This window comes from Leuciscus leuciscus (assembly GCF_965113295.1).
Source record: "Leuciscus leuciscus genome assembly, chromosome: 8".
Lineage (NCBI taxonomy): Eukaryota > Metazoa > Chordata > Actinopteri > Cypriniformes > Leuciscidae > Leuciscus > Leuciscus leuciscus.
In genome coordinates this window covers 2835680-2857817 of record NC_138732.1, presented here as the reverse complement: position 1 = coordinate 2857817, position 22138 = coordinate 2835680, and the positions used below count along the sequence as shown (strand labels likewise).

General features: G+C 39.9%; 2 protein-coding genes, 1 long non-coding RNA gene and 1 pseudogene across 4 annotated transcripts in view; 1 reads left to right on the top strand and 3 right to left on the bottom strand.

Annotated features, from left to right (window-relative positions):
• The window catches only part of LOC309504146 (uncharacterized protein), a 22059-nt gene extending 20149 nt beyond the window's left edge, over positions 1-1910 (top strand). The window contains exon 4 of the mRNA XM_082177188.1: positions 1-1910. This exon is cut by the window's left edge and continues 546 nt beyond it. The gene's annotated coding sequence lies outside the window, so the exon portion shown is untranslated.
• Positions 1-22138, bottom strand: part of LOC309504114 (uncharacterized protein) — a 600323-nt gene that overhangs the window by 124027 nt on the left and 454158 nt on the right. The window lies entirely within an intron of this gene.
• On the bottom strand, positions 10711-13515 carry LOC309504831. Its single transcript, XR_014208190.1, has 2 exons — positions 12735-13515; positions 10711-12586 (listed from the first exon to the last, which is right to left on the bottom strand). It is a non-coding gene; the product is annotated as an uncharacterized lncRNA (long non-coding RNA).
• On the bottom strand, positions 18969-20595 carry LOC309505276 (putative inhibitor of apoptosis; annotated as a pseudogene). Its single transcript has one exon. The product of its transcript is annotated as a putative inhibitor of apoptosis (transcript).

Sequence of the window (22138 nt, the reverse complement as noted above, 5' to 3'; positions counted from 1 at the left end):
TACAAGTATGTAAAAAAATAATCCAATGAGACTTCACTCCCCTTCTGATGTATGAAGAGGATCTTATTATAATATTACCGGCCCTTAATCTGCACGTTTACACACACGGCGCCGCCATTTTGTTTTCGCAAGCGACAACAGAGACCAGTTCTAACGCAATGGCAGAAGATCCAGCAAAGCATGAAACTGTTGTGTGGTTGAGCACAGACGAGCACTGAACACTACTGACCAAAACATGTCACCGCTGTCTTATAAACACCTCAGGAACTGTGGACACTTGTGGAGAAGTTAAACATGATGATGAGATGATCAATGTAACTCCACAACAACTACATAATGTCTCCACTAACCATTCAGGAACGTTGTTGTTAAACTGTTGTTGTGAGTTGATTTTCCCCCGTGGGTTAAAGGTTTGAGATATTGCATAAATTTGTTTCATTTATGCAAGTTTGTCAACATGATTCAGCAGGTCTTTCCCCGTCCACACTTAAGATCTACGTGGCGGCCATAGCTGCCTTCCACACACCGTTAAGCGAGGGACCATTGGCGAGACACAGAGATGGGAAGTAACGATGTACAAATACTTCGTTACTGTACTCAAGTAGATTTTTCAGATATTTGTACTTTACTTTACTATTTATTTTTGTGCCGACTTTTTACTTTTACTCCTTAAATTTTAACACGAATATCGGTACTTTCTACTCCTTACATTTTACAAAATTGGCTCGTTACTTTAGTTTCAAATAATTTCAGTGGAGTTACCGTTATTATTTTTCGCGTCATCAACTCTTCGCAGGGAGTTTGATCGACAGGCGATCTGACCAATCATAATCTGCCATTTTGTCCGACAAAGCAGTCAGGAGAGTTAGTAGATTAACATTTGAGGATTTAAACTTTAAAAAACGAAGTGTACCGACGTCTTTTCGCGTAAAAATAACATTCCTTCTTATGTTCATTCATGTTTATTTGATGCTATGAATTAACTAGAAGGAAGAGATGATCGGTTTACGAGCAGCTTTAACTGAGGCTCTACAGCGATCTGTCACGACACATTAAAGAGTCACAAAACGGTATTTATTGTTTAAATTTCTTTAAAAAATGACTAAATTTGAAAGGTGAGAATTTGTTTCATATAAAAAATAACCTGGTCTGTCCTGTCTTGTCAGTGTGTTGTCAGTGTCCTCTCTGCTCCGCGATGTGTTTTTCACTGCATGAGAACATGGTGTGGCGTGAGAGCGGCGTCGCTTGTCGGACAGAGCAACAGTAACTAAAGGGAACGGAAGGGAATGTTTTGGGACCGTTAGCAAACGGTCTTTGCGAACGATCAATTGGATGGGAATATACGTTGCACTTGACCCATCACTACAGGACGACTCAACAGATTCGGCGGCATTCATTCGCGGAAAAATCATTACATAGCCTACATGTAGATTCCTTTAAATGTTGAGGGGAAGATTCAAAAAGAGAAACTGGACCTGTGAATTCTCACAGAATCACAATTTAATTCACAATTTAATTCATATCTTGCTACTCAGTCAGAATCTTATTAATCTGGAGTCCCAGTCTCTGTCACAATAATCATATAGGCTATGTGATGTTTTAGGCCTATTGGCACACATCCATTTAAAATGTAGGCAATGGCATATAAAGAACCTTTTTTCCATATCCACTTAGGTTTCCCAACTTGCACTGTAACATTAGTGTGGTCCAGGTAGCTTAGCATAAAAAAATGGTTGTCATTCGCAAGGCTACTTTTACTTTTATACTTTAAGTAAATGTCCAAGCCTGTACTTTGCTACTTTTATTTGAGTAAAGAAGTTAAATCAGTACTTCTACTTTTACCAGAGTATTTTTTAACACAAGTATCTGTACTTCTACTTGAGTACGGGAAGTGGGTACTTTTGCCATCTCTGGCGAGACACCAGTAAGTTCATTACTCTAAAGGTGGCTTTTTTGCTGGCTATTACTGTTTGGAGTTCGCTCCTGAGAGAGCTAAAGCCTTTCTCCACCCTAGACTCATGTGTCACGGTCTAGTCAAGTCAAGTTACTTTATTGTCCCCCAATGGAGCAATTTGTTGTGCAGCAGATAGTATATAAAAAGAATACAAATCACACACAGTCACACACACAATACAGATATTGCCAGACGGTCTATTGTCCTCCAGGCCTTCCATCCTCCACCACATGTGTCGGCGGATCTACTGAAGATCAAGCGTAGCGTCAGTTCTGGCAGGTCACGTTAGTCAAGCTCTCATCAGTGACTCTCAGCTGATCCACGTCTACATAGGAATACGACGCGTATCACAGTATTCATATATAAGCTCCTTCAGTATTATAAGCAGCTATCGCGTTTCTCAGGAGCTGATTACCCTCCTCCCACCCCAGCTCCACTCGTCAGTCAGGATGAGCAGGGAGTTCTTGCCCAGAACAGAACCATACCGCTAATCCAAACTGTATGCTAACTGTCAATCGTACTTGTCGATAGTGGTCCTGACAGAACTACACCTTGTGTGCCTACACTCTAAAAAATTATTCTGTGGCTTAGTAAATATTACAGTAATATTTAACCTTATTAACTTAATAAAATCTCTGAATATCGTTTACTTGTTTGTTTGAGTTAAACATACCAAAATAATTGACTAAAAATCCAACAGTTAATTTTATCTAAAATGTACAGTTATATTTAAGTTTTTTTCACTAAAAGAATTTAGTATATGACGAACCAATTATTTATTTATAATACACTTAATATATTTGTGCAATTTCTATAAAAATATTTGAGAACGGATAATCAAACTGATCTGTTTCAAGAAACCAAAATATTACTTAATTCAAAACAATATTATTAATATATTTAACACACTCTTAAAATTGAGTGAGAATTGGAGGTTGGCCCGGCCTCAGCGGGGCTACAAACACTCTCTCTCCTCCTTTCGCCGGTGAGTGAGGCACGCGGGGTGCTGAACATTGCTCGTGACCGTCCGCTCTGACATCCCTTGAGAACGGCGCAGTTTGCGCGGCACAAGCAAAGGGAGAGAGCGCGGGAAGCGGGGCGAGTAGCCAGAGAGCGTCATCATGTTTTGCAGGCGTGCGTGTACTGTAACAGGCTCGTTTACTGCAGTATTGATATTACCAGTCGCCTGAACGTGGGAGGGGACTGAGAAATATGTGAGCAATGGCGGTCAGTCAGCCTCGGCGGGACTAACACACTCTCGTTTCTCCTTTCGCCGGTGAGTGATGGGCGCGGGGGGCGGTAGCTTCTTGTAACGTAAAGAAAAACTAGCCCCGTGACTGTCCGCTTCTGCGATCCCTTGTGAGCGGCGCGGTCTGCGCGGCTCGAACAGAGGGAGAGAGCGCGGGAAGAGGGGCAAGTAGCCAGAGAGTGTCATCATGTTTTGCAGGCGTGCGTGTACTGTGTAACAGGCTCGTTTACTGCAGTATTGATATTTTCAGTAGCCTGAACTTAGGAGGGGACTGAGAAATATGTGTGGAATGGAGGTTAGTCCAGCCTCGGCGGGGCTAAAACACTCTTTTCTCCTTTCGCCGGGAGCGGGGGGCGGGGTAGCTTTCTTGTAACGTAAAGAACTAGCCCCGTGACCGTACGCTGCTGCAATCCCTTGTGAACGGCGCAGTTGCACGGCTCGAACAGAGGGAGAGAGAGAGCGGGGAGTGGTGCGAGGCATTTGAAACAACGCCTCATAGGAAATTTCTCTTTTAGAAGCGAGAGTATGTGTCGCAGCGGCGAACACACACACAGCAGTAAAAGATATGACGCCGGATAGCGTACCAGGCACGGATGGCTGAAGGCGGCGAAGAATCGTCCGGCTTCCTCAGGCGCTGTCCTCTGCTTGCTCTGTCGCTTGCTTCGACAGCGGCGGCTTCTCTCAGAGATCCAGCAAAGCAGAGAGCTTCGCTGAAGAGACGAAAATCAGAGAATCAGCCTCCGAGCCTTCCCTTTATACGCTAGCCCCCCCCCATTCTGGCGGGCTGTGACACGTGATGGCGTGCGCGCCCTCATTGGGCGTGACGTCACGCCAGGCTCACTGGTAGGCTTATGCAGTTGCCGCGGGGCAGCCAATGAGCACGCTAGATAGCCTGCTCTAGGTCTGCTAGCTGCTGCACTGCGTTGACAATATATAAAAATTAAGGTTAATTTTTGGCTTCATATCTCGAGAAAAGATGACTTTACCCGTAGCGTAAGCTAACTTACGCAATATGAGAGAACCTCTCGTAAGAGAACTACATTTGTACATTTTCAAAAATTAATTAAATAAATAAATAATTTATTATAATTTCTAAGCTTTTTTGCGCACGCGTGCGCACACACACACACACACACACAGTTCTAAAAAATTAGCTCCCCTGGGACTCATGCAGTGGATGCTCGGAGCGCACGGCGTTGACAAGGGGTTCCCGTAGCGTAAGCAACTTACGCAATACGAGAGTACCTCTCGTAAGAGAACGTACTCGGTTACCTAACGTAACCTCGGTTCTCTCTAGAAGAGGGAACGAGTATTGCGTAACCTGCCGTGTAGCGCCACGAGCTTATTCGCTTCAGTCTATGAAAACCAGAATTTCAGCCTGTGAGCCCCTCTTTTATACATGCTAGCCACACCCATTCTGGCGGGCTGAGGCGCGTGGAGGGCGGGAAGCGCCCTCATTAGGCGTGACGTCACGCAGGGCTCACTGGTAGGCTGCTGCAGTTGCCGCAGGACAGCCAATGAGCACGCTTATACAGCCTGCTATGGTCTGCTGGCTGCCACACTGCGTTGACAATAAATACAAAATTAAGGATAATTTTTTGGCTTCAGATCTCGAGAAAAGACAACTTTACCCGTAGCGTAAGCAACTTACGCAATACTCGTTCCCTCTTCTAGAGAGAACCGAGGTTACATTAGGTAACCGAGTACGTTTGTTCATCTACTCATCATCAAAGACATTTTACTTGCGGTCGATGCTCAGTGATGAAACTTACATGTTATATTTTGTGTCCTTGTGCAAGACCTTCAACCAAGTTTTCCAGTAAATGATGTGAACTTCCTTTTCTCTCAGAAAGTGTGCAATAGTCTTTATATACGGTGAGCACAGACGAGTGTCAGCGGCTCTTCTAGTGATCGTGTGACTGAAGAAACATCTTCTCTCTTCTGCTGGATTACTGGCTCTTCTGGACTCTAGAAATGATGCTCATCTTTGGACTGATGCTGATGCTGAAAACTGCTGCATGTGAGTCGACTTTCAGCTCAAACTCTCTGATGATGAAGCTCTGACATGAAAACACTGTAATATTACTTTAAGAGTTTTTCCATAAACTACAGGATCTAGTAATTGAGTCTGTTTTAAGTGTTTAAAGCCTGGTTTCACAGACAGGGCTTAGATTAAGCCAGGATTAGGCCTAAGTTCAGATAGGGCGTTTAAGTAACTTTTATAAACGTGCCTTAGAAAAAAAAAAACACATTACTGGTGTGCATCTCCAGAACAATGGCACTGACATATTTAAGACATTTTAGTGCAAGTTGCTTTCAGTTAAAACAGATCAAACATGCATTCAGTTTTCTGCTGCTCTCTCTCTCTCTTTCTCTCTCTCGGAGTGCATGCTGGGAGTGAACGGAGCGTGGTGAGGGTGAGTGTGTGTTGTGGCCATGTGCTAAAAAACTTTTCTATCTTCTATCTTTTTTTGTGTATGTTTGTTTTTTATGTGTTGAACTTGTTTGTGCAATTACAATTTGAAGGTGTTTACGTCTGCAACCAGCGTTGTGCTGGGAGGCATGACGAATCAAAACACAATGAGTTTTAAAGACTTAACCCGCCGCCATGGAGTGAAGGTTGAGTCTAGAATTAATGTGGAGCAGTGTTGTTTAGCGGTGGGAGAGATTGTGGGACATGATCATATAGTCTCGACATCGCGAATGAACAGTGCAATTGTTTGTTTTTTTTAAACGGTTGAAAAGGCAAATGAGGTTGTCCAAAGCGGCGTTGTGTTGAATGGTGCACCCGTGACCGTTTTACGTTTGAGTACCTCGTCAAAAAAGATCATACTGTCTAATGTACTTCCGTTTATTAAAGATGAAATACTGGTGCAAGAGTTATCTCGATATGGAAAACTGGTGTCCCCTATAAAGAAAATCCCTCTTGGGTGCAAGTCACCATTAGTGAAACATCTAGTCTCATTCAGAAGACAAGTTTTCATGTTTCTGAAAAGTGGAATTGATGAGACCGATCTGGTTTATAAGTTCAAAATTGATGGGTTCGATTATACAGTGTTTGCAACATCTGACACTACAATTAAATGTTTTAGTTGTGGTAGGATCGGACATCTAGTTTGTGATTGTCCTAGTAAAAAGGACAGTGCGGGTGCGAGCACAAGCACGGGGTCGGGGTTTTCTGTTGTTCCTCTGGTTGAGATCGCGAGTGACACCGACACTGCCGGTGTGTCTGTAGTTGAAGCCGGTGAGACTGAGCCTGAGCCGATCACAGTTGTGGCTGTCGAGAATAACCCTGATACACTTGAGATTGTTACCGAGCCTAGTAAAAGTGATGTTCCCTCGATGTCTGATGAGCAGGCTGAACATTTTGAAAACGTTTGTGTAACAGAGGCTGATGAAATGGATGTGGAAGACGATGTTGATTTTGAAAAGGAAGTTAAATCTGTTTTCAAGATCCCAGTCAAAAGAAAGAAAAAAAGCTGTGGAAAAGCTTTTAAACAAGTAAAGAAAGATGAGGTTGGTAATGAGAATGTGGGTTCAGACGGTGATAGGGATTCCTCTGATTCAAACGTGTCTCAGGGTTCAAATCTGTCCATAAGTTCTCAAAGTGAAAACTTGGTTTGTTTGTATAAAGCTGATGATATTAGTAAATTTCTGCAAGAAACAAAGGGATTGAAAGGAGTGCAAATTGAAGACTTTTTCCCTGATTGCAAACAATTAATCAATGATGTAAGGTATTTAATGAAAGAGGGAGCCTTTCAAGATGTGGAGATTTACCGTCTTAGAAAAATTGTGAACAAACTTTAAAAAAATTTAAATTCTAAAGATGATGAGGCTGTCAACTTCTAAAATTCTGCCAAAAATTGTTTTTTTGGCAGCTCTTCTCATTTTTTTTGTCCTGGTCTCTAAAACAAAAATGACAAATTTTAAAATCGGATCTTTAAACTTAAATGGTGCCAGAGATGGTCTTAAAAGAATGATGTTATTTGAGTTTATTAGACAAAAGCAAACAGATATTCTGTTTTTACAAGAAACGCACAGTGATTTTAAAAATGAGACCAATTGGAGAAGAGAATGGGACGGACAGATTGTCCTTAGTCACAAATCCTCTATTAGTGGAGGTGTTGCCGTTTTGTTTTCAAAACATTTTTTACCTCTGTCTTGTGAAGTTGAGGAAGTAATAAGTGGTCGTTTTTTAAAGGTTAAAGTGAAATTTGAGAAAATCACTATGGTGCTTTTGAATTTATATGCACCTACAAAGGGATTAGAAAGAGTTATTTGAGCATACTATCTCCTTGGCACGACTTGATAGTGTTCAACATCAAAGTAATCTTTTTAAATTTTGTAAAATTATTCCAGTGGGGTTTTCTGATCAGAGTTTAGTTCTGTGCAGTGTTTCAATGAAGTGTGTGAAGAATAAGAGTGCATCCTGGATCTTTAATACTTCATTGTTAAATGATAACAAATTTATGGATAGTTTTAATTTTTGGGGGGAAACTTTTACGCAGCAAAAATATTTGTATGCTTCTTTATTTCAATGGTGGGACTGCGGTAAAGTTCTTATTAAGGATTTTTGTCAAAAGTACACTGTGAATGTTACTCGTGACATAGCCCAATCAATGAAGACTTTAGAAACAGAAATGATTGTTTTGCAGGATTTATTAGCATCTAAAAAAAATAGAAAACACATTGATGGTTTAAAGAAAAAAAAAAAGCAATTCTGGTAGACCTGTTGGGAGTTAAGGCACAGGGAGCTTTAGTCCGTTCACGGGTTCAAACTGTGACACAAATGGACATTCCCTCAAAAAATTTTTTTTAAAAAAAGAAGTAAAATGATGCATATACTTTACGCTCAGCTACAGGACAAGAGCTAACGGAGCCTGCTGACATACGTAGCTGTGCTGTAGAGTTTTTTTCAGACCTTTATAAATCTGAACTGAGGGAATGGGGTGCAGATGCTGAGAGTTTCCTTGAAGGACTGCCAAAGGTGGACGAAGAGTCTAACAATGAACTTCAACAGATGTTGTCATTACAAGAGCTTTATGCTGCCATGATGAGCATGGAAAATGGTAAATCTCCAGGGATTGACGGGCTACCTGTTGAGTTTTACAAGGCTCTATGGCCCGTCATAGGAGAAGATCTGCTGACAGTTCTTAATGACAGTCTGGAAAGAGGGCTATTGCCTCTAAGCTGCAGAAGAGCAGTCATCACACTGTTACCTAAAAAAGGTGATCTTCAGTGTATCGGAAACTGGCGCCCTGTTTCGCTCTTATGTTCAGAATACAACATTTTATCTAAAAGTTTGGCTACAAGACTTAGTAAAGTTTTAAGCAAATTGATACATTCAGACCAGTCTTACTGTATTCCCAACAGGTCTATTTTTGATAATATTGCTTTAATTAGAGATGTTTTGGATGCTTCTAAACTCCTGGGAATTAACTCTGGTCTCATTTCTCTTGATCAAGAGAAAGCCTTCGACAGAGTTGAACATTTGTTTTTATGAAACACTTTGGAGGCTTTTGGTTTTAGCCATTCTTGTATATCTATGATTAAGGCTGTGTATTGTAACATTGAGAGTGTTCTTAAGATTAATGGTGGTTTGTGTGCTCCGTTTAAAGTTGAGAGGGGAGTTAGGCAGGGATGTGCTATGTCTGGTATGTTGTATTCCCTTGCTATCGAACCTTTACTTCAAAAGTTACGAGCTCATTTAAAAGGTCTGATTTTCCCTGGTTGTAATAGTTCTTTACATCTGTCCGCCTATGCTGATGATGTTATTGTTTTTGTAAATGGAAAGGAGGATGTTATTAAGTTAGAAAAAATTGTGAATGATTTTAAATGTGTTTCCTCTGCTAAAGTCAATTGGAGGAAAAGCGAAGCTCTACTAGTGGGAAATTGGAGTGGAGATCTTCCTACTTTACCTGGAGGATTGATTTGGAAAAGAGGAGGTTTAAAATACCTTGGTGTCTATCTAGGAAATGAAAATTTCATCAGGAAAAATTGGGAAGGTCTGATTGAGAAAATAAAAGGTCGATTGAAAAAATGGAAATGGTTGCTCCCTCAGATATCTTATATAGAGGACGTATTCTTATAATTAATAATCTTGTGGCATCTTCATTATGGCATAAACTTGCTTGTGTGGACCCTCAAAATGGACTCCTTGTAAATATTCAAAGAGAACTGGTGAACTTTTTTTGGGACAAGTATCATTGGACTCCTCAAAGCAGAAGAAGAAGAAGAAGGAGGTCAAGGTCTGGTTAATCTCGCAAGCAGAAGAGCCACTTTCCATCTCCAATATGTACAGAAACTTTTAATGGGACCTTATTCTCTTGTGTGGAGACCATTGGCTTTAAGCATCTTGAGAAGAGTGGACAATATGGACATAGATTTAACTTTGTTTAATGGATCATAAAAGATTGACTACGTTTACATGCAGCCAATAACCCGTTCAAAACCGGGATATTAGCAATAACCCGGTCGCGCACGGCCATGTAAACACCGGCAAAAACCCGGATATGCTCATATCCCGGTTTTTAAAAACCCGGATATGACCCCTGGGGTACCCCTTTTCTAACCCGAATATTTGGTCATGTAAACGCGTATCGGCATATCCCCATCAAAAGGAACATTGATTTGTGTTCTGCGCATGTTCTATTCGCAAGGAATCTTGGTCTTTTGAGTAGAGACGGCGCATACAGAAACCCGCGTGCAGTATACCGGAAGTAAACAAGAAGTAGAGGTAAACAAAGGCGATCGCTGTCTGCCCCGAACTATTCATTATCCGCGTGCTGCTGTTGTTGTTGTTGCCTTTGGATACAGGAAGAAGAATCGGAAATGACGCACATTGCGTCTTAACGTTGTCCGTACGTCCAGCCGCTAACCGTGCGTCGCCGTTTACATCGGGATATTGCCAATTGATTACAAATTCCATGTATACAGGAGTAACTCTCTCTACTCACGCATTTAAACGGGTTATTCCGAATGTTTCAGAAACCCAAATAGTGACCTTAACCCGACCATAACCCGATATTTGTCAGCATGTAAACGTAGTCATTGATTTGAATAGAAGATTACAGCCCGGAAAGTACTACGTAATTAAATTGAAAGTACAGTGCAACTTTCGGTAATTACAGTGTACCTATAAAGTACTTACGTGTAAGTATAGGGGAACAATACGTAAAGTCTTGGGAATTAAGGTGTAACAACCAGGAAAATACTGCGGAATTAAAACGAAATTACAGTGTAACTTTTGGTAATTACAGTGTACCTATAAAGTACATAAGTGTAAGTATAGGGGAATAATATGTAAAGTTTTGGGAATTAAGGTGTAACAACCAGGAAAATACTGCGGAATTAAAACGAAATTACAGTGTAACTTTTGGTAATTACAGTGTACCTATAAAGTACATAAGTGTAAGTATAGGGGAATAATATGTAAAGTTTTGGGAATAAAGGGGTAACAACCAGGAAAATAACAAATTATTTAGGCAAATGATTTAGACTGTAAGTATTTCATGTAGTTACAGGGTAAGTATGACATTGCGGGCTGTAAATTAAAGTGGTGTTTCTTACCCTCTTGTTTCATGTAGTTACAGGGTAAGTATGACATTGCGGGCTGTAAATTAAAGTGGTGCTTCTTACCCTCTTGTTTCATGTAGTTACAGGGTAAGTATGACATTGCGGGTTGTAAATTAAAGTGGTGTTTCTTACCCTCTTGTTTCATGTAGTTACGGGGTAAGTATGACATTGCGGGCTGTAAATTAAAGTGGTGCTTCTTACCCTCTTGTTTCATGTAGTTACAGGGTAAGTATGACTTTGCGGGCTGTAAATTAAAGTGGTGCTTCTTACCCTCTTGTTTCATGTAGTTACAGGGTAAGTACAATAAAAACACATGTACACACACAATCTGACATCACTTGGAAAACCTTTATTTGAAAAACAACTTATTTCAAAACAGATTTACAACATTTTTTTAAATCAACTTTTCATTTCAAATACTAAAGTCCTGATAGAAAGTAGCATGTTTTGTCCTGTTTTGTTTCTCTTGCATGGCTTCCTCCTCCTCTTAGTCCTCCTCTTCTTTTTCTATCGTTCCACTGATTTGCCTAATCATAAGAAGGAGTATTTTTCTATTCTGTATTATGTATTAAAAGAAAATACAGTACACCCAGAAATGTTCTCATAATTTACTCATCTTTTCGCTACCGACCAACTGTCACCAGCGAGTGCATGAGAGTCGGCTTGAATGGCTTCGCGTTTGCTGAAGCTTTAAGCGTCCAATGCATCCTCGCGGGAGTTTGATGTGAAACTCGCGCGAGAACTGGTGTCTCTGTTCTTCTGCATGGTTTGTTTTTCATTAGTATTATCTGTTATTGTTTGTATTTTGTTGTAAGCAATAATGAAAACATAAAAAAAAAAAAAAAAATCGGCATTCGGTTTTTCGGTGCGCTTACGTCAAGCTTAAAATTTTCAAGCGTAAACTTACTCAACCCTCTCATGAACGCGCAGGTGACAGTTGGTCGGAAGCGATAGTCTACAGTTTAAATTTTTTAAATATTTGGTATTTTTCTTAAAAACGTTTATCGTTTCACTTCAGAAGACATTGATTCATCCATTGGGGTCGTATGGATTACTGTAGTTATTGTTGTTCGTGCTGTTGTCAACTTTTAGGAACACATGAGCTTGCATTATATGCATTTACAGAGATTATTTATTTTTATTGTTTGTGTTAATCTGAAGAAGGAAATTTGTATACATCTCGGATGACATCAGGGTAAAAGATGAGTAAATGGTGAGGACATTTCTGTAGCCTACTGTAGGCTATTTTCTTTTAACACATAATACAGAATAGCAAGAGACATGTCATGGGATTCCTTCTTAAGATTCATCAGTGGAAAGAAAGAAAAAGAAGAGGAACAAGAGGAGGAGGAAACCAAGCAAGCGAAAGTAAATCCGTTTTTAAATAAGTTTTTTTTTTTAAATAAAGTTTTCCGAGTGATATCAGATTGTGTGTGTGTACATGTGTTTTTATTGTACTTACCCTGTAACTACATGAAACAAGGGGGTAAGAAGCATCACTTTAATTTACAGCCCGCAATGTCATACTTACCCCGTAACTACATGAAACAAGAGGGTAAGAAACACCACTTTAATTTACAACCCGCAATGTCATACTTACCCTGTAACTACATGAAACAAGAGGGTAAGAAACACCACTTTAATTTACAGCCCGCAATGTCATACTTACCCTGTAACTACATGAAACAAGAGGGTAAGAAACACCACTTTAATTTACAACCCGCAATGTCATACTTGCCCTGTAACTACATGAAACAAGAGGGTAAGAAGCACCACTTTAATTTACAGCCCGCAATGTCATACTTACCCTGTAACTACATGAAACAAGAGGGTAAGAAACACCACTTTAATTTACAACCCGCAATGTCATACTTACCCTGTAACTACATGAAACAAGAGGGTAAGAAGCACCACTTTAATTTACAACCCGCAATGTCATACTTACCCTGTAACTACATGAAACAAGAGGGTAAGAAGCACCACTTTAATTTACAGCCCGCAATGTCATACTTACCCTGTAACTACATGAAACAAGAGGGTAAGAAGCACCACTTTAATTTACAGCCCGCAATGTCATACTTACCCTGTAACTACATGAAACAAGGGGGTAAGAAGCATCACTTTAATTTACAGCCCGCAATGTCATACTTACCCTGTAACTACATGAAACAAGAGGGTAAGAAGCACCACTTTAATTTACAGCCCGCAATGTCATACTTACCCTGTAACTACATGAAACAAGAGGGTAAGAAACACCACTTTAATTTACAACCCGCAATGTCATACTTACCCTGTAACTACATGAAACAAGAGGGTAAGAAGCACCACTTTAATTTACAACCCGCAATGTCATACTTACCCTGTAACTACATGAAACAAGAGGGTAAGAAGCACCACTTTAATTTACAGCCCGCAATGTCATACTTACCCTGTAACTACATGAAACAAGAGGGTAAGAAGCACCACTTTAATATACAGCCCGCAATGTCACACTTACCCTGTAACTACATGAAACAAGAGGGTAAGAAGCACCACTTTAATTTACAGCCCGCAATGTCATACTTACCCTGTAACTACATGAAACAAGAGGGTAAGAAGCACCACTTTAATTTACAGCCCGCAATGTCATACTTACCCTGTAACTACATGAAACAAGGGGGTAAGAAGCATCACTTTAATTTACAGCCCGCAATGTCATACTTACCCTGTAACTACATGAAACAAGAGGGTAAGAAGCACCACTTTAATTTACAACCCGCAATGTCATACTTACCCTGTAATTACATGAAACAAGAGGGTAAGAAGCACCACTTTAATTTACAGCCCGCAATGTCATACTTACCCTGTAACTACATGAAACAAGAGGGTAAGAAGCACCACTTTAATTTACAGCCCGCAATGTCATACTTACCCTGTAACTACATGAAACAAGAGGGTAAGAAGCACCACTTTAATTTACAGCCCGCAATGTCATACTTACCCTGTAACTACCTGAAACAAGAGGGTAAGAAGCACCACTTTAATTTACAGCCCGCAATGTCATACTTACCCTGTAACTACATGAAACAAGAGGGTAAGAAGCACCACTTTAATTTACAGCCCGCAATGTCATACTTACCCTGTAACTACATGAAACAAGAGGGTAAGAAGCACCACTTTAATTTACAGCCCGCAATGTCATACTTACCCTGTAACTACATGGAATACTTACAGTCTAAATAATTTGCCTAAATAATTTGTTATTTTCCTGGTTGTTACCCCTTTATTCCCAAAACTTTACATATTATTCCCCTATACTTACACGTGCGTACTTTATAGGTACACTGTAATTACCGAAAGTTACACTGTAATTTCGTTTTAATTACGCAGTATTTTCCTGGTTGTTACCCCTTTATTCCCAAGACTTTACGTATTGTTCCCCTATACTTACACGTAAGTACTTTATAGGTACACTGTAATTACCGAACGTTACACTGTACTTTCATTTTAATTACGCAGTACTTTCCGGGCTGTAATCTAAAGCGTTACCGATTCCTGAAGTCTTTCTTCAGAATCTCCGTCTGGCGCAGCCTGATGTCGTTCACTCCCGCGTGCAGGACCACAGTTCCGACGCGCTTGTCACCGTTCAGGATCTCGGGAACGCGAGCAGCGATTTCAGAAACACGAGCACCAGGAAAGCAGTGACTTTGCACCTTACTTTTACCTAACGTAGCGTGTACATGCCGAACGATGGAATCGCCGATGATCACAGCATCGCGTTCTGTTTCGCGTAGAGGGGAGAAGCGGTTTTGTGTCGATAACTCGAAAACCGGGAGGGTCGGAGAAAGTCTTGGTCTAAACCTGACTCGCGTCTTCCGCTGCGGAACCACCCAGGCTTCATGGTGGCGTGTTGGAGCCGGAGTGAACGAGACCATGGCTGATTTCGACCGATGCTGAGGAACGCACGGAGTAGACGCGGTCGGAGTCAGCGGGTTAGTAACGTTAAACACTGATTTGTGTGCATCGGCGCGTGATGTTTCAAGAGCCAAACACCGGTCTCTCAGCTCGGCCTGTCTCAATAAAAGGTTGTGGATCTGTTTCTCAACAGCTTCCAGCTCAGACTGCAGTGCGTGAAGCTCAAATGTGTCCTCACCTGCACCAAGCGGTAGACTACTTTCATCTGATATATTCGCCATTTTAACAGATGGACAGTGAGTTAGCAACGAAGCTACCAGTGATGCTATCAATATTAATACTAATTTATATTATAAGTTTGTTTGTAAGTGAGTGTGGAGAAGACGCGTTCAGCCGTGATCCATGGACGTAACCTTTAAGAGTATGCAGCGTTGGATCACTAATAGGCTTGAGACGCGTCTGCTCAACAGTCCGCGTTGTAACTATGAGGTTTTTTTAGGTTTTTTAGTGGTAGGGGTGTAGAGTAGACGCACGATAGGCGAAAAAAAAAATTTTTGTTTATAAGTGAGTGTGGAGAAGACGCGTTCAGCCGTGATCCACGGACGTAACCTTTAAGAGTATGCAGCGTTGGATCACTAATAGGCTTGAGACGCGTCTGCTCAACAGTCCGCGTTGTAACAATGAGGTTTGAGCAGTAACGTTAGTGCTTCTCAGTGAGGAAAAGTAGAAAATGTTCGTTGTAAGCGAGTTTAAAGAGAAAAATCAAGAATTATAAATCAAATCGATAGAGCTCCAAAAACAACAACGCATTCAGACGCAACGCATGATAATAACAGGACAAGACATTACTCACCGTGTTTGTTGAGTGTTTCTTACTCACCTGAGCTTTTCTGAACTCAAAGGCGCGAGCGCGCGAGAGAAAATAAATAAATAAAAATAGCTGAGCGCACACGGGTGGCGCGTTTACAGGCTAGCGAATTACTAGCGTGTTGTGCTAGTAGTAACGTAAGCTAGCGATGTCAGGGTTGGGTAAGCTGTATTTAGTAGTAATATAAACAACTAGAAATTGTAGTAAATGATGGTTCAAAACAAGGAAATACGAGGCTAAGACGGAGCTTACAGCACCGAAGCAGACACACTCACAGCAGGCAGCGAGAAAAATCAAGAATTATAAATCAAATCGATAGAGCTCCAAAAACAACAACGTATTCAGACGCGACGCATGATAATAACAGGACAAGACATTACTCACCGTGTTTGTTGAGTGTTTCTTACTCACCTGAGCTTTTATGAACTCAAAGGCGCGAGCGCGCGAGAGAAAATAAATTAATAAAAATAGCTGAGCGCACACGGGTGGCGCGCGTTTACAGGCTAGCGAATTACTAGCGTGCTGTGCTAGTAGTAACGGAAGCTAGCGATGTTGGGTAAGCTGTATTTAGTAGTAGTATAAACAACTAGTAATTGTAGTAGATGATGGTTCAAAACAAGGAAAATACGAGGCTAAGACGGAGCTTACAGCACAGAGCAAACACACTCACAGCAGGCAGCGAGGCAGACAGGAGCCTCTGTCTGCCTCGAAAAAAAACAAGACAGATACCCGAGCCTGGCCCGAGTTGCAAAGCGACTGCATCCCTGCAACATCCACGCCTTCTGAACGCATTTTCTCCAAGGCAGGATTTATTGTCAATAAAGCAAGAAGCTGTCTCCTTCCAAAGAACGTGGATATGCTTGTGTTTCTCGCACACAACACAAAAAAGTGTGGAGTGGAATCTGATTGAAGTGTACTCTCTGTGAGTGAGTAGCCATTTGTTTTATTTCATTGTTTTTACATTATTTCGTTTTGAACATTAATACATTTTTTAATTTAGCATATTTAATTAAAGTATTGTTGGATTTGGGCACTTATTTATAGCCTAACGCGCAATTGCGCTGTGCCCACTGTTTTTTTTAGTTTTGAGCCTATGCTTTATTTTTCAGTTATGCACTTTATTTCGTTTTGGACATTAATGACATTTTATAATTTTGCACATTTATTTGAAATACTTGTGGATTTGGGCATTTGATTTATTTATTTTTGTTTTTGTTCTGAGTTCACCTACCTTGTTGTTGTATGCACTTTATTTATTTTGTTTCGTTTAAAATTTGGCTGAATAACATGTTGTAGCCTACTTTACTTTTATGGTTCCCTTTTATTATTGTGCAAACTGCAAATTTATTTCTAGTATTATTTATTGGATTTGGGCACTTTATTATTATTCTTTTTTTTTTATTTGGAGCCTAATGCGCAATTGCGCTGTGCCCACTTTGTGTTAGTTTTGAGCCTAAGATGCTTTATTTTTCAGTTATGCACTTTATTTCGTTTCTGCTCTTGATCTGGTTTGTTTAATAAATATTCTTTTTTTTATTAAAGTGGATGTGCCTTTTGTGTTTATTAAGAGTAAAAGCTTTAAGTTAATAGTCTATTCGTGTCTCTGAAAAATGATAGTGTCTGACAGTTATAACTTCTTATTATAACATATGACAAAAAGAATTGTCTAAATTATGTTGCATATTCCTCAACAGTTCTTGTGATGATATCACATGACAACATAGTAGGCCTACTATTTTCGGAAATCATAGGCTATGATATTGCGCAGGTGCACGTGATGCAACGCTGTCAGAGCCGACAGACTCGTGTGTCAGACTCATTTCAGTGCAAAATAATTAGGTCAAAAACGGTTTAATATTCTGCAAATAGCCTACTAGTTTTTTATGTTTATTTATAATTCATTTAGGCGGACAACAAGGCTACCAAGTACTGCGCACAGTGCGCAGCTAATTAATTTAACAGGTTTTTTTCTAACGTCATTTTTAGTCGATTTTAGTCGATTTTTTGTCGAAAACTTCAGGACTTCAGTCGACCAAGATTTTCTTTGGTTGAGTACAGCCCTAGTGTTCAGCAATTTTACCATAGTATCGTCATCATATCAGTATAGATGTAGATGGACCTAAATGAAACCATTAAAATATCAAGTAAATAAGTATTGTAATACTTTGTTCCACAGTGACACTCTTGAGCCAAAAAGTATTGCTATACCACAATACTCAATATGCTGTCCCACGGTGAGTCATTTTTCCCTGTTGCACCTACAGAAAATGTTAGGGTTCCCCCACCCGCCAAATCCCACGTTAACCACTGTATATATATATATATATATTATATATATATATATATATATATATATATATATATATATATATATATATATATATATATATATATATATATATATATATATATATATATATATATATACTGTATATATATATTTCAGCTTAAAATACCCACAGATCCCTTTACAGGTTCCAGGTTTTTGTGTGTGTCCCTTTAAATGCAAATGAGCTCCGTTCAGAAGAGGGCGGCTTCAGATACTCCGATAATAACAAAACAGGCCAATCTCACTCATCCAGAATCTCTGAAATAACCAGTAGCGAGTGCAGCCTTATGGAGAGACTCAGGTAGAGTTTCACTTTTAGACATTTATGTAGTTGTTGTGGAGTTACATTGATCATCTCATAATCATGTTTAACTTTTACATACGTTGACACAGTTCCTGAGGTGTTTATAAGACAGCTGTGACATGTTTTGGTAAACTAAAAAAACCTAAACTCTAGAGGTCAACTTAAAAGTTAAAAGTAAATGCATCATCATGAGCCATTTAAAACAAATATAGAAAAGCCACTATAGTGATCAGGTTTAGCGTTTGAATTGACATTTTACATATTACATATTACGCTGTTTACATCTTGTTTTTGTACAGTTTTTGCAAAAAGTGTATAGTCACAGAGCGTGGTCAAACATGTTCATATAGGAATGTATGAAAAACATGAACAAATATGGCATAAAGAGAATTAAATGACGGTCCTTCTATAGTATGAGAATGTTTAAGACTAAACAAATCATATTTATTTTAGAACATCTTTCTGCTATGTCTACGAAACATCGACGTGAAAGATGAGTTCACTTCATCCTTGTCTAACTATTACACTTATTTTGTTATTATTACACAGTTATTTTGTGTGGGTCACTAAACAACATGGTTAAGCTAATGAATTACAGTTGATACGTGGTATTTTTACGTGAAAGGAGGGAAAGGAATATTTAACATATAAAAAAAAAAAATGTTTTAACCTATAGTCAATTTCAATTGCTAGATAAATCATCTAACAATCAACAGTTATATGTGAAACAATTAGAGTTTGCACAAATTTGCACATCCAAAAACTGTTGTTACTTGGATGATGAATATCTTCACTTTATGATAGAAAAGTACGGACAGCGCCTTTGACCGCTCCTCTACATATGGGGCACTTGCGCAGAGAAGGCGCACATTCTTTGCCCACAACTAGGTGACCACAGGGGATGAAGACAATGTTCACTTCCTTATCCATGCAAACTTTGCATGTGCGCTCCTCTTGAAGTCTTCTTAACTGTTCCTCCATAGGCAAGTCTGAAAGATCTTGACTCGGTGATGCAGCTTCATTTGTCTGGGGCATCAGTTCTCTCAGCAGACAGACATCATTCTTCTTGATCCAGTTGCGGAAGACCTCTGCTGCTGTATTTCCTTTCGACAGGACTAACTCAATGAGCTGCCCTGTCTGCTGCTTGACTGTAGAGCAGTTACGAATAATGTCATACTCATTCTGTGAGATGACGTTCTCCTCTAGAAGATGGTCCATTAAGCTCTGCACACTTTTTAGCTGCTGTGACATGACAAGATGATGTTTCTTAAGAAAAGTAAAACCATCTGATGCCATTTCCTCAGCAAGAAGCTCTCGCTCCTCCTCTCTCTTCTCATCTTCTGCACTTAGTAAATCAGACACCAACTCTTGAACGGTTTTGTAATTTTCTCCACTTGCGAGAATTTTGCTTTGAACGGTTTGCTTCACCAGGCCACTCTCAAATCCCATCTCTAAAGCAGACTTTACCACAGGATTGTTCATCATCACTGCATCTTCTGAACGGTCTTCTCCAGGACCCAGGTGTACAACAGGTGGATCAACAAATTCTCTCAAGTTGCTGTCTCCATTAGTCAATAGCTGCTCAAATAGTCTTGGAAATCTTGCTTGAATCTGATGAACAAACTCTTGGCCCTTTTCTTGCAACTGGTATTCACATCTTGGAAACCACTTGGCATGTTCTACCCATGGATCATCACCAGACTCCCAACATCTGAGTCCACCATCACAACAAAAGCACTTCACGTCATCATTACGACCAACATAGTAAAAACCAGCCTTAGCCAATTGGTCTGGTTGAACAGTTATTCTTGAGGGCCAGTTGACAAATGTGAGCAACCTTTCTTCACACTGTTGCATTGCCGAGTTAGATACATTGGAAAGGCCGCCGCCAGATAAAGGTACATTATCTGCACGGTCACCTCGAAGGAAGTGGCAGTTGGGGTAATGCCTCTGGTGCTCTGATACTGCCCGATCTCCCGGTTCCCAGTTGCTAAGCTGGCCTCCACAACTGAAGCAACCCACTCTGTCACCCTGGCCAAGGTAGTAGAAACCACTTTAGGCAAGCTCGGCTGGAGTTACTGTAGCAAGAGGCCAATTCTGAAAGGTGTCAAGGCGTCCCTGTTCCCGACGCATGTCAGGATTGTGACAAGCCGGAGGTCGCTGGCGAGACATATCCTGGTGAGACATATCCAGGTTTAAGTAACCCACCTGCTCCTCCGTTTGGCCTGAAACGGATGCCGTGGTGGTCGATGCTACGGGTGTCGCAGGGGCGGAAAGCTGTAGGATGGCTACGTTGCGAAGCGGGGAAAAGGCAGAGTGAGAGGACGACAGGAGGTTTGCGGTGGGGGGGTAAACTCTGGATGAAGACATAAAAATGTGACCACAGGGCGTGTCCACTCAAGCCCTTCTCTCTGCTGGACATCCCATGACTAGTGTCTAGTCATCCATGACAGAACACATAATCTTATTTAAAAAAATGAATGAACTCCTGAACAGATAGAAGGTCGACGTAGGGGGTATGTGCTTCCTACCTCTATGATGCAGGAACCGATGCTAAGAACAAAATCGAATTTTGTTCAACACTACAAAATGTCCTTTCTTCTGTTCTGTTCTGTACACAGGGGCAAATTAGTTGTATCATTTGAAAAATCACCACACATTTTTCAGAGACACGATGTGCCTCTGTGGTCCGTGGCACAGCGCATCCAGGCATGGAATGGAAATGGTTGCCACCTCGGGAGAAAACATTCCACAACTCTTTACAAGGATCTCTGAAATATTTAATCTTTTAAATCATGTAGTATTTTTAATTATTCTAAATATTATTATTATGTATACTATTATAATACTATTTTTATGAGCTCAGACATTAACACAACAGAAATGTTTGTAATTTTTTTTTTTTTTTTTTTTTAACATTATACTTTCGAGTATACATTGAAGTAGTGAAGAAAATGATAGACCGGCAAACCGGGGGTTGTGTGCGAAGTCCTGAAATATTTATCAGGACAACAGCTCACCCCGCCCCGCTGGAGGGGTTGTCATCATGACGCCGTAAACCGCTGTATAGGATTACATATAATGCCACATTGAATCAGAAGTAGCGTCATGGAGAAGTTATGCATATGCCACCGGAGAGATGTCTATAATTACACCAAAATATTTATATATATAAATATACATATATTTTTAAACATATGCATGGGTGAATTGTACACCATAAGTTCTGTAACAAGCATGTAGAAAGTAGTTAGGATGTATTTCATTTTGCCTAGGCTTTAAGTTCATTTTACCAACTATTAAGATGTTAAAGTTCATAGACCTTTAGCGCATTCAAATGTATTGAGTTAAAATTAAAACGTGATATCAATATCGCATTACCGAATTCAGGGGTGTTTAATAGCTTCAATAGTTATCAAGCAGCAGCTGATTTTAAGTTTTTCTTCAAACAAAAGTAATTTTCTGATAAATCATTGTACACATACATGTGTTTTGTTGTATGCACAGATTTTAAGGGTCGCTTATAGAAAGATGTCTCCTTGTCTTTGCTTCGCGGTATTTTTAAAAACATAGTTAGATCTACATAGATATTTTACACAATAAGATATGTCAGATTACCTTGTGCGGCATTCTATATCCGCATAAAGGGTTAAAATGTAAAATATACATTTTAGCGCTATTTAAAAACTAGGACGGTATAATAATATAATGTAAATGTTTCACGTGAAAATTATGGTTTAAACCATAATTTTATCAAATCAAGTCAATTCATGTGAATACTGTCGTATATGAACAAAGAGAAGACCTAGAGTTCACTAACATTACAGCTAACTGTAGGAAACAGATATCCGGGGGAAAGTGTAAAGAAAACGCCATACAAAACATTACAATCACACCCGACAATATGATAAGTGTTACGCTAGTGATGATAAAAATTGTTAAACAATTTAAAAACAGGGTGTTTC